Source organism: Sciurus carolinensis, chromosome 14 (assembly GCF_902686445.1).
Source record: "Sciurus carolinensis chromosome 14, mSciCar1.2, whole genome shotgun sequence".
Classification (NCBI taxonomy): Eukaryota; Metazoa; Chordata; class Mammalia; order Rodentia; family Sciuridae; genus Sciurus; species Sciurus carolinensis.
Window position 1 is genome coordinate 29,163,832 of NC_062226.1, and position 19,317 is coordinate 29,183,148.

A 19,317-nucleotide genomic window follows, 5' to 3' on the forward strand; every position below is an offset into this window, starting at 1 on the left:
AACAAACAAAAAAACATATATCTTGTGAAATATTATGGAAACTAAAATTAGAGGATTTCAAAGGGCTAAATACTATATCTGGGAGGATGTAAATGACATTAAGGAAGGAGAAGAAAAGCTCCAGGAAAAACTATAAAATTTTATGGTAGTAAACAGAACAGTTATGGCACTCTATCCTGAGTACCGGGAGTAAAACAGCTGAATGGAAGTTCAGAAGGCAAACTCAAATCCTGAAAACCCGTGCATCCCATCCAGGCACAGAGTTGTGTATAAACCTATGCTTTGATAAAAATTGCCAAACTTGAAGTATGCATGCTACCACACCTCACAAAAGTCATGATTCTTCCAGATTAATATGTGCCTTATCCATAAGAAATAGAGTGGAGGACATCAACAGTAACACAAGTAATTAATCTATTTAGAGGTCCACAAAACTGTTAGAAGAAAGTGATGGAAAATTTCACAGTGAGAATAAACTAGAGAGGCATAGATATGATATTTTTGTGGAGAATATGGGGTATTGGTTAATTCTTAACAGGAGTAAATGCGATGAGAAACTCAATGGGGTCAGGTTATTTAATTGTAGTAACTTTGAGCAGTAACTTTGCAGTAATCCAGGAGTATAGAAACACAAATGTAAAGCCTCTGTAAAATCTCCACCTTAGTACTATTATAAATGTCATGCTGATGTGGTTCTTTCAGAGCTTCTCCTCAACATCAAAAGAGGTTTTCAGGTGAACTGACTCAGACTCTTCAGCAGTCTATCATCATACAAAGGACAGTGCCAGCATTCCAAAAAAAAAAAAAAAAAAAAAAAATCAAATATTATAACAACTAGTTACAACGTATGTTGGATAAGATATTAATTAGCTTGGCTTCATTAACATCAATGCTTCTAATATATCAGTTATTTAATTAAGGACAATTTATATCTGAAAAAATAGAAACTGCTAAAGAGAAAAGTAGAAAGTACCACCCATTCTACCATCTGTTGAGCAGTAATTAACATTAAACCTATTACCATTAGTCTTCACATTTTTTATTTTCTAAATTATTGTCTAACTTGTGATTTTGAAATAAGTTTATACTTAAGAAGAGTTTAATAGTTCAGAGAATTCTGAATACTCTTCATCCAGATTCTTTTAATATGAACATCTTACATAACCATGGTACAAGGATCAAAACTGAATTAATGCTGGTGAGATACTATTAACCAAAGTACAGATTCTATCCAGATGTCATCAATTTTTTTTTCATTACATTCTATTCTATTTTGCTTCCCGGATTCTATGTAGCATGCATTGTATTTAGTTTTCATCTCCCCTTAATCTTCTGCCATCTGTCTTATTCCTAAGCCTTTACTTGTCTTTCATAACCTTGATGCTTTTGAAGAGTATTGATCAAGTATTTTGATGAATGACCCACACTTTAGTTTTATCTGACTTTTTTCATAATTAGATTGAGACTATAAATTATTGGAAAGACCATCACAGAGATGTGTTTTAACATAATTGAGAATGCATTAAAAAGACAAAACTTAATTTTTCCAAACATTATGTCATACAAGTTCCTCGTAGCAATAACACTTTTCAGGGGCATTATTTTATCATCTGACAAAATTATAGAGAGGAAGTAAATAGATTACATATACACTCATAATAAACTAGTAGGATAATATGATGGTGTGGTTCAGATAATTTTAAAAAGATAATTAGAAATCATCAATAATGTCTAATGTCATTAGGAAAAATTAACTGGGTAGGCAGAATTTGAGGTAGACTTTCCAAAGTAAGGATGATACTGATAATTTGGGATGTTGAAATTTTAGCAATAAGGCCAAAGTGTCCTTGGAGTAGGAATGCTTAGGATTGCATAAAATGCTATAAATACAGCACCAGTGGATTTTTAAGTTATATTCTAAAAACATAATATTCAAATTATATTCTGAAGGACTAACTATTAGTTACCTATTATTATCTTATTTATATTAATGGGATTATTTGAGGCACAAAGATATTGAATGGATTTTGCTAGATAATCACATAAAACATACATGAAGAGTTCAGAGGATTTGAATTTCTAATTTTATTTTCTTCCTATTATAAACTGTGAGTTCTGTAGTATTCACTTGGTATACATCAAAATAATTCTACCTTAATCCTGCCTTATTCATTTTTTGCTTCCTCTTTTGTTTTGTCTCTTGGACAAAATAGTTAAACATCGTTTTTCTTTTCTTTTTTTTTTTTTTCAGAAATCATATTTTAAAGTCTTTTAATACCTGTGATGCCTTCTTTCTGTTGCTTTCACATGTAAGAGAATACATGAATCATTATTCATTTCAACATTATTGAAAACAAGAAGATTTACCCATTTGGGGATGTCATTCTTTCACTCACACTTCATAAATGATTTTAAAAAATAAAAGGACATGTTTTGTTAACATTGCTTGTGTTGAGTGATGCAGATTTTACTTTCCATAACTAAGCATAGTTCAATTAAAGTCATGCCTTCAGCTCTGAAATGTGACACTGCATCAAACATGAGACATTTTAATTCACACTTTAGTGCTTTCAGGTGGTTCTATAAAATCATTAGTCATTCTAAGCTATTCACTGTGCTAAAATCACGTCTTCTCTACCTACCTCCAGAAATAGCAGTCATTCTGCCTTTTGCTTTAATTATAATTCTGTCAGAAAAATGGGATAATTTAATTTTATATTACATTCTAATATCCTAAAATATTTCTTCTTTTGAGATAGATATATAAGTAGATACTTTTCTCATTATGAGACCAATGGTTTTAGAAAGTTCTATGAACAAAAAAATTTGTGGGTTATTCTGTAAACTAAGCATTATGTTATCACAAATACATATATATTTTATAAATCTTGCTTATATGTGATACTGGTGTTTTAGATTTACCAGTACCCTGATGAAACTATTTTCTCATTACATTATATATATAAACTTAAAGAAGTCTTAATCTTGAAGTCAAGAATATTTGGAAGATATTTGTTTCTGCTCATTATTAGCTGAGGAAACTTGGGTAAATTATTCAAACTTTCTAAACCTCTATTTTCTTCAGTTGTTGGTAAATGGAATCTCAAGATCAACAATTTGTTACCTATAAGATACTGCATTTTCAATGCCAGTTATAATAACATCTTTCTTTCCATTAACAATCAGTTTCAGTTGTTTTCTTTCTATCTTTACTCAGAAACTGAAATTACTGAAATATAATTCATGGATCAGTTATCTCATCACAGTGTATTCCAAGTGGCTATAATAGTCAAACTTACTGCTTCATGCAGGCGCACTTCTGTTAGCAGTACAAACTAAGGAGAATTTTAAAAATAGCTCATATTTTTAAAATATCTAAGAAGTACACAGTATAGATTATATCTTGCAGAGATGATGAAAACATTCTTTATGCACAAGTGCCAAAAGCTGCAAACAACCTAAAAATCTAACACAAAAGAGATCCTCACATACTGGCAAACTGTATTTAATAATCTGGTTCTCAGTTACTCATGGTGTTCATTTAGTGAAATTTCATCGAGCTCTCTTCTTAAAATGTTTTCACATTTTTCTATATGAATTATATTTCAATAAAAATTAAAATGAAGGTCATTAAAATTTTGATGTCAGAAAATAAGTAAAACAAAAGGAAGAAAAGAAGGATAAGAAAGAAAAAAAAAACCAGAAAAGTGATCTCCAAAATTTTAATGCAATGTAAGTTAGTCATAGATTTTTTTAAATATTTCTGTCCCATTTCAGTGTGGCATTCCGAGATTACCGATTCTTACCTTGCCTCTTTAAATTTGTGTTTCATAAAGACTTTTAGAAATGTTCCCTATTGTCTTTTATTTTCAAAGTTCAATCAACTTTATTGTGTTAATTTACATGTAGTTGAGTTTTAATTTTACAACCCAGTGAGTTTTGACAAATGTACACATTGTGTGACTCTCATCACAACTAGAGTGTTGAACATTCCCAACACCCAATTCAATACAAAGCAGAAGATAATAGAAAAGGTACTTTTGCCCTGCCCTAATCTTCAGGGAGAAGTATTCAGTTTTCATCAAGTTAGTTTTGATGTCCTGCTGCACATTTTAATCTTCTTGAGACTTGTCCTGTGAACTAGAATATTATTATCTTCATGAATGATCCATTTGACCTTAAAAGAACGTATTTTTTCTTGCTTTTAAGTGGAGTTCTATAAATAGCAAGTGGGTCAAATTTTTCAAGTGTTATTCAAGTTTTCTCTATACTGATTTCTTGCCTCCTGTTCTCTTAATTACTGCCACAAGAAGGCTAACATAGTGAATTATAATTGTGATTTGTATATTTTTTTAAAAGTCCTATCAGTTTTTGTTTCATGTATTTTGAAGTTTGCTAGTAGGCACACAATTTAGGAAGTTTGAATTCTTTTTCGTTTTTCGGTGGTGCTGGGAATTGGACCCAGGGCCTTGTGCATGCAAGGCAACACTCTACCAACGAGTTATATCCCTAGCCCAGGAGGTTTGAATTCTTAATGAATTGATTCATTTGTAATTGTAAAATGTCTCTCTAGCTGGGACAGTCGTCTGAACTCAGAAGTCCACTTATTTGATATTGATGTAGCTACTCTAGTTTTGTGATTAGGTTAATTCTGATTGCATCAAATAAGTTGGGGAATATTCATTCCTCTTTCATATTTTGGAAAAATTAAATTGTTGTAGTTCTGAAATTCCTTTTTATGTTTGTGTATTTTTCTTTATGTTTAAAATGGGTTTCTTGTATTTCTTAGGGATTTTTATTGTTGTTGATTTTGGGTTTTTTGTTTGTTTGTTTGGTTTGATTTGCTTTGGTTTGGTTTCACAATCTAATTTATAAAATGTTTTTTTTTTTTTTTTGGTACCAGGGATCAAAACCAGGGTTGCTCAATTACCAAGTCACATCCCTAACCCTTTTTAAAATTTTATTTAGCGATAGGGTCTCACTGAGTTTCTTAGGGCCTCACCATTGAGGCTCAGTTTGAACTTGTGATTATACTGCCTCAGGATCCTGAGCAGCTATAAACTGATTGTTTACACTATTAATATTTAACATATTTATCCATATAGTTGCATTTACATCTACCATTATGTGATTTTATTTGCTGTATTTGTTCTTTGTTTCCTCTTTTTATATTTTCTTGCTTTCTTTTATTCTTTTCTATTTATTTTATTCTATTCTAACCAATGGTTGATTAAATACATTATGTTTTACTATTTGGTACTTCTAGGCTATTGGTTATTACCAATTACTATTGGTAATTCTAGGCTGATAATATACATATTTAATTTACTATAATTTATCTTGAAAATCATGATATCGGTTTGCATTTAGGGTAAGAACCTCATTACCTCATTGTCCATTTTTGCTTTCTTCCTTTGTCTTACCCATGTTGTATATTTTAGTTCTACATGTGTTATGTACTTCAAAATATATTGTTATTACACTTATGTTTGTAGATATTTCTCTTGAATAAAATTAAAAATGAGAAAAAAATGCCAATACATAGTCACATTATTATTGTTCCTGATTTATTTTTTCCATTTGTGGTCCATACGCCCATCCATTTTTGTTTTGTTTTGTTTTGTTTGTTTTTTTTTCTTATTCCTGAGGAACTTCCTTTAAGAGTGAAATGTAAAGAAGGCATTGGCCTTCTCTCATCTTTAGTGCATTTTACAAGTTTTAATATTGAGATATTAAAACAATATTTGAAAGACAGCTTCTCTGTCTATAGCCAAAGTTACTAGTTATTTACTCTCTTCTTTCTTCTAATACTTAAAAGATGCCACTCCGTTGTTTTCTGCTTATATAAATTTTTGTGAAAGTCTACCAATATTTTATTTTTCTGTATTGCATTTTCCTTAGGCTATTTTATGATCTCTTTTTTTATTATTGACTACTTACACTTTGATTATATTGTACCTGAGCATTTTGTGATCTGGTGGGTTTTTGTTGTTGTTTTTTATCCCACATAGGTTTTATTGGGCATCTTTGATCTCTGGGTTATAGTTTTTATAAAAATCAAAGAACTTTTTAGACACTCTTTTTGATTTGTTTTGTCTGAATTCTCCCTGTGTTTCTGGAATCCAATCATAGAAATATTAGACTACTTGATATGTATTTCTTTGTAAGTCACTGAGAATATGTTCATTTCTTTTTTTGTTTGAATCATTTTGGATAGTTTATAATTCTGTTTCTAATATCTCTGCACCTTTCCCCCTATGATCTCTCATATTCTGTTATGTTCACTTTTTTCAAATTCATAACTTGTTCCATTTTTTATTGTTTAAAGACGAATGGAAGTTATCATTGTAATTAATTCCTAGATGAAAACATAAGTCCAGTAGCTCTATCTTTTAAACAGCAATGAACTTAACTTGTTTGATTGTCATTTAAGTTCATACAACTTCAGATCCTTTCTATTAGAAATCAGCATTTTTTGCCTATTTCAAACAAAAATAAATCTTAAAAATTTAATTATGGCTCTGGGTGTTTAAGTAGTACTAATCAATCTAATCCAGGTCTCCCAAATAAAAACAATTAAATGATAGCATATATCTGAGGTAGGAAATATTGCACAATTGAACAAAATCTGAGTAACATAAACTGAATAAGAGGAATAAAATGTACATTATCTCCTTTTTTGAATAAATTTACTGTATTGAAAAATAAAATAAAATTACAAGAAAACAAGACAGTCCTAGAAAACCCAGGGTACATTCTCACCATTATTTCTACAGGAGGTTCAGAATGCTATTTAGTTGTAGAGTCCATAATTTATTTCATGTAGAGCCCAGTGACACAAAAGCCACAGTAATAAGTTTGTTTTTGTGTGTTTTTTATTCGTTCTTTTTAGACATACATGACAGTAGTATGTCTCCCATTCTGTAGGCTCTCTCTTCACATTCTTTATTGCTTTTGCTGTGAAGAAGCTATTTAGTTTGATACCATCCCATTTATTGATTCTTGATTTTACCTCTTGTACTTTAGGGGTCTTGTTGAGGAATTCAGTATTTGGACATATTATACTTATGTGGAGTATAATTTATTCTAATTAGGAACCTATTCTTGTGGTTGTATATGGTGTGCACTTTCACTGTGATGTATTCTATACCAATATAAGAAATAAAGTCCAATTCATTCTCCTGTCATTCCTATTCTTATGCCCTTCTCTTCCCTTCATTCCCCTTTGTCTAATCCATGGAACTTCTATTCTTCTCCTCCTGCCACCTCTGGTTGTGTGTTAGCAGCCTCATATCAGAGAGAACATTCGATGTTTCTTTGGGGGATTGGTTTATTTCACTTAGCATGATAGTCTCCAGATCCATCCGTTTACCAGCAAAAGTCATAAATTCATACTTTTTTTTCTATTTAAATCATTTAAGGCAACAAAATATTTCAGGAGTTTTTCTATAAGTTATACATAAATTTGATGAGCACAGTCTAAGGTAAATTGGCTCTAATTTGTTTTGGGGCAGGTATGCACAAGAATTATAGTTTGTTTATTCTTATTACATCCTCTAGACTAAAATCTGACTTTTTAAAAATTTTATTTGCTCTTTTTAGATATAAATGCAGTAGAGTATAATTTGACATATTACACATATATGAAATAACTTGTTCTAATTAGGATCCCATTTGTGTGGTTGTACATGATGTGGAGTTTCACTGGTCATGTATTAATATACAAACATGGGAAAGTAATGTCTGATTCATTCTACTTCTTTCCTAATCCCATCTCTCTTCCCCTTCCTTCATTCCCCTTTGTCTAATCCAAAGAACTTCTATACCACCCCCCTTATTGTGTGTTAGCATCCACACATCAAAGAGAATATTTGGCCTTTGAATTTTGGGGACTGGCTTAGTTCCCTTAGCATGATAGCCTCCAGGTACACCATTTACTGGCAAATGCATAATTTCATTGTTCTTTATGACTGACTAATATTCCATTGTGTATATATACCACATTTTCCTTATCCATTCATCTGTTGAAGGGCACCTAGGTTGGTTCCATATCTTTGCTATTGTGAACTGAGGTGCTATAAACATTGATGTGGCGGCATCACTTTGGTATGCTGACTTTAACTCCTTTGGGTATATACTGAGGGGTAGGATAACTGGAGCAAATGGTAGTTCCATTCCAGTTTTCTGGGGAATCTCCATACTGCTTTCCAGAGTGGTTGCACCAATTTGCAGTCCCAACAGCAACGTACGATTGTGCCTTTTTCCTCATATTCTGGCCAACATTTCCTGTTATCCTGTTCTTGATAATTGCCTTCTGACTGGAGTGAGATGGAATCTCTGTATAGTTTTAATTTGCATTTCTCTAATTGCTAATGATGTTGATCATTTTTTCATATATTTATTGACTTTAGTATTTCTTCTTCTGTGAAGTGTCTGTTCAGTTCCTTTCCCTCTTTATTGATTGGGTTATTTGTTTTGGTGGTAAGATTTTTTGTTGTTGTTCTTTGCATATCCTATAGATTAATGCTGTATCTGGGGTGCATGTGGTAAAAATTTTCTTCCATTCTGTAAGTTCTCTCTTCACATTCTTTATTGCTTTTGCTGTGAAGAAGCTATTTAGTTTGATCCATCCCATTTATTGATTCTTGATTTTACTTCTTGTACTTCAGGGATCTTGTTGAGGAATTCAGTTCCTAAGGCAACGTGATGGAGATTTGGACCTACTTTTTCTTCTAGTAGGTTCAGGATCTCTGGGGTAATGCTAGGTCCTTGATCCACTTTGAATTGAGTTTTGTGCAGAGTGAGAGACAGGGGTTTAATTTAATTTTGCTGCATATAGATTTAGAGTTTTCCCAGCACCCTTTGTTGAAAAAACTATCTTTTCTTCAATGTATGTTTATGGTACTTTTTATAGTATGAGAAAACGCTACATATGTGGGTTTGTCTCTGTGTCTTCTATTCTGTTACATTGGTTTTCATGTCTATTTTTGTGCCAACACCATGCTAATTAATTCTTTTTTATGACTGAGTAATATTCCATTGTGTGTGTGTGTGTGTGTGTGCCACATTTTCTGTATTCATTTATCTGTTGAAGGTACCTCAGTTGACTCCATAGTTCAGCTATTGTGAATTGAGGTTTTATAAACATTGGATATATACTGAGGAATGGTATAACTACATCAAATGGTGGTTCCATTTCTAGTTTGTTGAGGAATCTCCATACCACTTTCCATAGTGATTGCACCAATTTGCAGTTCCACCAATGAGTGTACCCATTTCCCCCACACCTCACCAACATTTATTGTTGCTTGTATTCTTGATTGTTGTCATTCTGACTGGAGTGAGATGAAACCTCAGTGTAGTTTTAATTTGCATTTCTTTAATTTCTAGAGAGGTTAATTTTCCTGATCTTCTAACCTTTTGGATTTCAAGATGTTACTTCAAATCAAGAAAGTTAATTTAGCAACTAGCTATTACTTCCCTTGTATAATGAGGTTTCTTGCAAATAGAATGAAATGTCTATGGAATGAAGTCACTTATTCTGGTGATAGGGTAGGTCTTAATTTTAAGGAGTTCTTTTTTTTTCCATTTGTTAATGATGAGATTGTTTTATTAAAGAGAATAAAATGTGCCCATTGTCAGAGAAGTTACAACACATATGGTCTCAAAATGACATAAATTCTAAAGCAATCTATGAGGTGGTTTTATCATCACTCTCCCTATTCCTCTTTGGGAATATATTAATCATCAGGAGTGGAGATTTTCATTGTTTAAGGTAGAATTGGAAAAGATCATTTTAGTTAATTCCTTTTAGACATTTTATCATATTTTATTTGAGATATGAAAGATTGCTTGTGACTTAAACTTAACTATAGGTTGGTAATATAGACAGTGGAATACCTGATAGGTACAAAAACATATCCTTACAAGTGTTGCTTATGCATATAAGAATAAACTCTGGTAATTAATTAAATGTGCCAAGGTTTAGGACAATTAATTCCAGTCCACTTTTCTCCAAATCTTTCAAATATTACCCCTGGATCCTGCCTTTTTGAAACCTTATGTAGTTCTTCTGGTATGATTTTTCCCTTTCTGATAACATTAATATAACTCAATTTGTTGGACTACAGATGTGTTCACTTTATGTTTGGCTGATAGAATTCAAGAAGCAAACTTTCTCCAAGGTAGTTCCTATTTTTGTTTCATGAAAAGAAGGAAAAAAAAGTCCTATTTTTACTGTATCTAATTCAATGTACTATGCATTCTTCTTTTTAGATTCTGAATAAAGTAGTATACACGTACTCCCTTGCCACCTAGTGTTTTCTGTAATGACTTCAAAAATAATGATCCAGTTTGGAATGTTCTCTATCAACTAAAATGTTTTCTAGAGACTGAATGTGTCTCCCATAAATTCAGATTCACTGAGTCCCCTAATGTGATAATATGTGGGCTAGGGGCCATTGGGAGGTCAATTAGGGTTAGGTGAGGACATGGTGGTAGAGTCCTCATGATGAGGTTGCTGCTCTTATCAAACAATGCATCAGATGCTTATTCTCATCCTCTGAAATAAAATGTTGAGTTAGTTATGACTTGTGTACTGTAGTCAAACTAATCCCACAGAGGAAAGTCTTTACCTCCACCTCTGGCTCACTGTGTCTACTGTATCAGGATGCTAGCAAGTGGCATTCCCATGATTTAAGGAGGAAGACTCTGATGTGGCTGATCCTAAATCCGAGGGATATGGGTGAGCCTCAATCTGTGAGGCAATAACATCTTTGCAGAATATGTCTTGGCATACTTACAACCCTTTCCTTCAGTGACTAACTGCTTACCTGTCATTTGAAGGAATTTTTTGTGTTACTGAGGATTATGACCAAGATGTGGTTTGGTTTTCTTTGATAACTCTGGCTAAAACTTGGATATAATAAATAAAAGACAACCTGGCATTTTAAGAAATGAGGTAACATCATTTTTTTTTTTAATTTCCAGAATTTTGTGTATTTTGTCCAAAAAATTATGTATTAAGCTGGGCATGGTAACACCCATGTGATTCCAGTGGCTTGGAAGGCTGAGGTAAGAGGATCATGAGTTCAAAGTCAGATTTAGCAACTTACACCCTAAGCAACTTAGCAAGGTCCTGTCTCAAAAAAAAGGACTGGGAATTTGGCTCAGTGGTTAAGCACATCTGGATCCTGGATTCAATCCCTAGTGCCAAGAGAAAAAAGAAATCATTGTGTACCTCCTATTTAGCAAGGGCTCTAGTCATAGGACAAAAATATCAATTAGAAAATGCATATAAAACGACTGAGGAGGTAGCTCAGTGGTAGAGAGCACACTTAGCATGTATAAGACCCTGGGTTCAATCCCCAGCCCAGCATCACACACACACACACACACACACACACACACACACACACACAAGGCAGACATGGAAATATGCACAGCTTTAAATAATTAATATTATTGTGTACGAAACATTGCTATATGATGATATCCAGTTTAACAAATCCACATTATCTCAAGTCACTGAGCTAGGACAAAAACTTTTCTGTACACCATTTATCATATCTGCCTACGTGGTCTAGGTAGAACATTTTGCAAAGTAGAATTCAGGCCACAAATGCTAACGATTTCACAGAGTGCAGTAGGGGAAATAATTGCTTCACCAATGATAATTGAAAAGATAACACACACCTAAACCTTGGAGTTGTACTTTGTATTTTTTTTCATTAAGCTTTAGTTATTTTCTAAGGAGGTAGGATTTTGCCAGCTGTAGATACCTTAAACATTAACCAGACTCTTAGATTCCTGGGGGAGGATAAACCCCCGGAAAGTGGAGAAAAACATATAAAGACAGAAATAGTCATTTCTCACAATCAGCTTTGTCAAGGGATCTTACATACCAGTTGCTGAGCTGCAATGCAGGACATGTAACTATATATAAGATGCATTTTCTAGAGAGTTAAAGTAGTTTTATAACTATTGCCTTTTTATTGTTTCAGGATTATATTAATTTGAAATGAACCTTTGTTTAAAGGTTAATTTCAGCATTTATCGGCTCCTAGAGTTGCAGAATGCTTATTTTACTTCTCTTAGGTGTTGATATCAATAAGAGCCTGAAAATTATTCTTTTCAAGAATAAATGTATAAAGGTTCTTTAAAGATTGAAATATCAACTAAATATAATTGTCAATATAAATTTTATTTACTAGTATAATCATCATAGTTGGAATAATTTCATTGTTTATATACTTGTGTTTGTTTATTTGTTTGGTACAGGGAATTGAACCCAGAGGTGCATAAACATGGAACCACATCCCCAGCCCTTTTTTAAAATTTAATTTTTTTTTTTATTTTGAGACAGAGTCTCACAAGTTTACCTGAAGAGACTGGCTTTGAATTTGGGGACTCCTGGCTTTACTTGGGTATTTTAATGTCTTGACTTTTGAATAAATTCAACCCACATTCACTAGGAACTTCCATTTTGCCTATCAGTAATAAGATGGTAACACTATATCTTAAGACCTCAACAGATAAACAATATGAATGCTTCATCAGGTATACCTGATTTTTTTTTCCCTTTCCAAAAATGTTTGACCTAAAGAAAAGCAAAAGAACAGACCTATGAAATTCTATTTAAATAAACTAAAATAATTAACTTAGATGACATGGGTAAGTGTATACTCCAAAGGCGTAAGCAGAACAACCCTTGTTACAAATGCCTACCTGATGTTTCTCTTCACAACTCTCTGATCACTCTTCTGTTTGATCAGAACACAGTGCACCCGGTATGGTGGTCCTCACCTGAAATTCCTATGACTTGAGAGGCTGAGGCAGAAGCCAGCCTCAGCAACTCAGTGGAGACCCTGTCTCAAAAAAATTAAAAAAAAAAAAAAGGGAGTGTAGGGATGTGGTTCAGTGGTTAAGTGCTCCTGGGTTCAATCCCTGATACAAAAAAAAAAAAAGAAAGAAAGAAAAAGAAAAACAAACAGAATGGGAATGATGGAATATAGCGCTGCAGACTTTCATTGCTAGTGACATGAAAAGGAACATATAAAGAGTACTTGAAAGCTTACAAAAAACTTTTCACATACATCGTTTCTTCAATTTTCTAATTAACTTGTAAATCAATGACCTTCCCAAGAAGAGACTCCCTAGCTAATCACCCACTCACAGTTCTCCTCTTGTCATCTTATGAAAGTAGCCTTAACTATGACCAAGCCAATGAAGCAAGCTTTCAGCCAAATCAATCAAATGTAAAAACTGTCTGAAAATGAAACCTCTGAGATCTAATACATAAGACGGCGTTTATTTTTGGCATTAATTCAGGCTATAACCTTCCAAATATACAATTGAAGGAAGATTTCATAGCAGAGAGTATAATGGTAGTCTTGACTACTTTAAAAAAAAGAGAGAGAGAAAAAATTGTACCCCAATGAACATACAGATTTGAAGGCAGACAACAAACGGAGGTAAAATACAACATGTAACATGTCAAAGAGTTAGCAGTTTGTAATTTTAGCTTTTATGTGTATTGTGTTTTAATTTATGTTACATTTTGTTCTCAAAATAAGGTATAGTAAGCGTAATATATTGGTAGCTTTAACACAAACCAAAACAAAACTAATGTCCTAGAATGGGGGAAACAAGTGAAGACATAAATAGGAAACTTAAAAGAAAGAAGTAGCTGATAACATTTTTATAAATCTGTTCAATCACACCAATAATTAAATGCTTTTAGAGAAACACTAATATTTAAATTTATCCTATCATGATAGTAAAATACTTGATGTAGCACTATTTTTTACAGCATTATCATTTAGCAACAAAATATGGGATATATCAAAAGGCTCAAACATTATCAGTTTAAGTAATAATCAAGATTTAAAATGTTGAATAATTTATGACAGCAAAATGACAAAGTCAAATGAACATGCCATTAAGTAAAATGTTGTAAAATATTTTATGTTCACATGTATATATGAAGAGTTTTATATATACATATTATTTATATAATATTGGAAAGAAAAAAATTCAGTTTGTTTAGTAAGCACAAAAAGTGTATTTTGGAAAATGCAGATATACTCATTATGAAAATGCTTTATAATAAGTTTGAACTATTTCTGTAGCTAGAAAGGAAAAGAAAATTTATTATTTTTTGTGGCAAGAGTAAAATACTTTTTAATAATAATTCTGAGTAAAGTAACTCTTTTGAAACCTTTTATCCACTATTTGGCATAAAATAAATAAATCAAAGCTGAAGTAAAAATGTTACAAGATTAACAATTATCCTTTCAAAACAGAGCAGAACCTCATCTAAATGAAGCTTTTCTCATGCTTTATGTTAATATGCAAAAAGGGAAGGCAGAGAAAATGTTAAGTAGGATGCTCTATTGGGAAATTGTCAAGGTAAACAGAAGAACAGATCAGGGCTTTTAATTTATACATATGCAGCTGCCTTAAATGCTATCTGACAGGTATTGCATTTGTATCTGTCAGAAAAACTGGCTGATTACACACACACACACACACACACACACACACACACACACACTGTTATTTATTCTCTGTTAACAGGAATAGCTGTAGGTATTTGTAATTTAGAGCAAAGAAGTTTTAATCCTCCTTGTCATTATGTTACCTTCCAAGATATTCTTAGAAAACTTTATATATTTCTCTGTACCAAGCTCTAACAGCAAAACTGTGGCACAATTCAAATGGCATATTTTAAGTATAATTCAACAAATAAGCCCAAAATGAGCCTTTTATGAAAAGGATTTTTTCTTGGCTGCTGCACTAAATCCACTGAACTAAAGTCTTTTCTCAAACACAACTCAGTCACACCGATTATTCAGAAAAGGATTACCCAGTATGTGGGTTTTTTAGGTGTTTGCCTTCTCTTTCTTATTACAGCATTTCTTGCCTTTGAGCTTGGTCAACAGTGATGCTACTGCCTGTGAAATGCAGAGCAAACCAACCAAAATCTCTGAGGTTCCAACAAGTCCTATTGCAAATGTTAAGTAGGTCACATATTAGATGTGACACTTTTAACAGATAATTACATGGAACTTTATTTGTAAAATGGAAAATATGCAACATCTATGAGATAAAAATAGCAACTCCTCATTGAGTATGAACTGTATTCATGTCACTTCTGTGAGTATCCTACATTTTCTCAGTCTTTGGAACATCAAATGCAAACTTCTTGTTAAAGATAAGGACAATGAAGCCCAACGAGGTCAATATATTGCCACAGGTCACAGAGTTGTAGGTGTCAGAGGCAAGTTTCAAATGTGGAAGTAAGAAAGTCCTGCTCAAAAACACTATCTCTTCAGCACTTAATCCTTTTTATTTTACAATTTAAGAAAATGATAATGTTGTATCAGCTATACTGTGCTGACTTCCCCTTTTAAAATGGGCCTAGATCTTAAGAATCATCATAGAAAAGTAAGTAGAAGCAAAGTATTAAATTTTCTCCTTAATTTACTTTTCAAAGTGATCAAAAAACAACATTGGTGTTAAAAGGCAAATTTTGGGGTCGTAGCCTAAGGGATAGCATATATATCCTTGTATACATCTCTAGAGAAACAGGACATTAAATGCTGTAAGGTATAGAATTTCTCCATATCTTAGTATACAAACTATGGATATGCAAGAATTTTTCTATCTTTCTTTCCTGGTATATTTTAACCTTCATAAGAAAATATTTCATAATGTATGCCTTCTAATCCATTCACAGTTATACAGATACAGATATTTACCAGTTAAACCTACATTGACAAATAGTATATTAGCCTTTGGGTAAGAATTAAGAACACTCTAACAACATTATGTTGTAAATCATTCAATATACTAGAGCATTCATAAAAAGTATAAAATAGAGAAAATTAGGTTTTCATTTTCCAGAATATGGTGGATTTGCCATATTCATATTATATTAATATGCTATAGATCATTGATTTGTAAATTCAGAAATTTAAATCATGTTTTAAATGCAAGTAATTTTGATATTTAAATAAATACTGTTTGAAATTTGTTAAAACAATCATTTCATAAAAAGAGATCATTCCATGATTTATTACTTAATAATAGTATACTCAACTTGCTTATAAAAATGAGAAAATAGACCTCAGACAGTTTTTAAAAGTCACAACTAAAGCTAATCAACTTTAGATAAGAATAATTTTCAAGAAAATTTGTTTTAAGTCTTACTGATTGTCTTATAGCACTAGATGCCATTTCAAAATTAATGTAAATACACACCATATTGATATTTTCTGGTCATATGAACAAAATTAATTTAAAATGCCTACCCATTTCTGTCAAATCTTTCCAATCAAAACTGTTTTAAATGATCAAGTTCTGCAAGAAATAGTATGTCAAGGCTGAAGAAAAGTTTCCACTTTAAATCTTAGAAAGGTAGTGTGATGGGCTGACAGATCTAGTTCTATGAGAATATTATAGACCAGACAGACTCCATTTTGCTCTGAGACACCATGTTATGTAGGAAATAAACTTTTCCCATGGGAACACTCCACCTCTGTACCCATCAACAATTGCTTAGCTTCCCATGAGAACACCCCACCTGTGCCCCAACATCAGTTACTTAGCGTGACGTTTAGCAATACAAAATAACAATTCTTATGTAATGAAAAATTGCTCTCTTTTGATTCCTATTGCTCCTAAACATGTACATGTAAATGGTGATTGTGTGGATGTTAGTAACCATTCTTTAGTTTGTACCTAGGTAAGGGTTGTTTTGACCCACTTCCCCCTCTGTTGATGATCTCATGACGTTAGTTTGTAATTTCAAATCATAGCAACAGACATTTATGATTGATGTGAATTTTGGTATAAGAACCCCTACAACCCTATTGTCAGGGCTTTTCTCCCAATAGCCAGTTTTTGGGGCATTGTGTGACAGTCAGCAGGCCAGCTTAATAAAGAATTTCAAATTTGGACTTCTCAGTGGTGATCAGTCTGTTCTTAAGTTGTGCCCCCTAACAGTAGTAACCATATGTCATATATTAGGAAATTTTACAGCTATGATTAGTGTTATGGGTTGGATCTGGAAAGTTCCCCAAGGTCACATGTATCTCCAGTGCAGCCATATTCAGAGGTGAGACTTTGGGAAGTTATTGGATCATGGAGGTTCTGACCTCATCAGTGGATTCATCCATTGACAGATTAATAGAGGCCTGGCAGTTGGACCTAGTTGGGGGAAGGAGGTCAGTGGGAGAGTTCCCTAGAAGGATTTATCTTCTTTCTAATTTCTTCCCCTCTCTCTGTTCCAGGATTCCTTAAGCTGAGCGACATTTCTCTGTATTGCCCTTCCGCCATGATGGCCTGTCTCACTTCAATTCCTGAACAATGGAGTGGGTTGACCATGACTAAATCATCTGAATTTGTGAGTCAAAATAAGTCTTTTCTCCTTTAAATTGTTTTTGTCTTGTATTTTGGTCAGCAATGAAAAGCTGACTAACCCAGTGGGGTCACAATTAAAAAAAAAATAGATGAAAAAGTCCGGTATACAATTCAGAAAAATATCAGTAACATATAAAGTTATATACAAAGTATCAAAAAAAGTTATTCACAAGGTTTATGAAAACACACTATATGAACATTTTCTTATAATTATTCAGTACCAGAACCTAAGTGAGTACTAGTACCTCACAAATCTATTGTATAAGATGACAAAATGGGACAGGATAAAATATATGAATATTAAACAAGTAAAATTTGTGACTCAAGTAATTGTATGTTTTTACATCATGGAAGAAAGAAAAGTAAATGTCTAAGAATCTGCAGATACTTTTCCATTTTTGAGAAATCTAAGTATTTGCCGCATAAAATAAAAGCACATACAAATTGAGTATCCTCTATGTGGGGATTAAAAATGTTTCAGGATTTTTTCATATTTTGGAATGTTTGCATATACATAATGAGATATCTTGGGAATGCAACACATATTTAAACATGATATTCTTGTTCCTAAACAAGTCATCTGTAGGTAATTTCATTGTTTTAGCTTTTGTTTCTGTGACAAAACCTGAGAAGAACAACTTAGAGGAGAAAAGATTTATTTTGGGTCTGGTTTCAAAAGCCACAGCTGCATGGTTGGCCAGCCCCATTGTTTTGGTCTGAGGTGAGGCAGAACATCATGTTAGAATATACAGCAGAAGATTGGTGCTCAGCTCATCACAACTGGAAAGGAGAGAGAGAGAGAGAGAGAGAGGGACGGAGGGAGGGAGAAAGAGAAAGAGAAAAAAGAAAGAGGAAGAGAGAGGTGGAACAGGGACGAGATCCATGGGAATACTCCAGTGAGTCTTACTTTCTCCAACAATGCTCCAACTATCTAAATTTGCACTTCCCTGTAATCCATTCAGCTATCAATGGATTAATCTACTGATGAGGAAATAGTCCTCCTGGTTCAATCACTTCCTAAAAGCCCCACCTCTGAACGTTGCTGCCCTAGGAACAAATGATCTCCTATGGCAGGAACACTCAACATATGAGTCTTTGGAGGATATAGGAGGAGACTTTATGTCCCAACCATAACAAACACACTATTTCTAACATCTGTGTTCTGGCTGTAATACATCATGTGAGGTCACGTACAGATGTTCCGTTTGTGCTATCTTTCATGTTGGTGCTAAAAATGTTTTGGATTCTGGATCACTGTGCATTTTGATGTTTGGATTAACAATGCTCAACCTGTAGTTAGCACAGATGAAAAAAGAATAAAAAAACAGAATAAGTGAAACAAAATAATATTTTGATAAAATCAAAAAAGTATAAACATGCTAAATCCTCACCATTACAGGGATGAAGATGGGTATTGTGACAAATTGCATGTGACAGAAAAGCCTTTTGACCTGTTCTAAACTATAAAGGCACCAGGTATTGGCTTATGTAATCAAACCACTTACAATTTAGGGGGCTTTAGTGTTTATTGATTCAGCAGTTCAATTTTATTTGTCTCCTTCTCTTATTTTGTGCCATCCTTAGCCCTTGAAGTAACCAGACACCTGACAGCAACATCAATATCTATATGCTTCCGTGACCTGAAACAGTGAAAGTTACTTTCAAAAGTTCTTTCAAAAGCATAGGTAGGGCTTTTCTCCCCAGTATTCACTTAAGATTCTATGGCTCTGAGTCAATACCTTCTTCTGGCCCCAAAGCTAACCACAACCAAGTCAGTTGTAATCAGAAGACATTCCTTCCTGCTCTAAAATAATACTTCCCATTACTTCCCTAGTGATGATAAATGCTTAGCAGTAGTACTCTTGCCACAGTGCTATGAATGCTCTGTTGCAT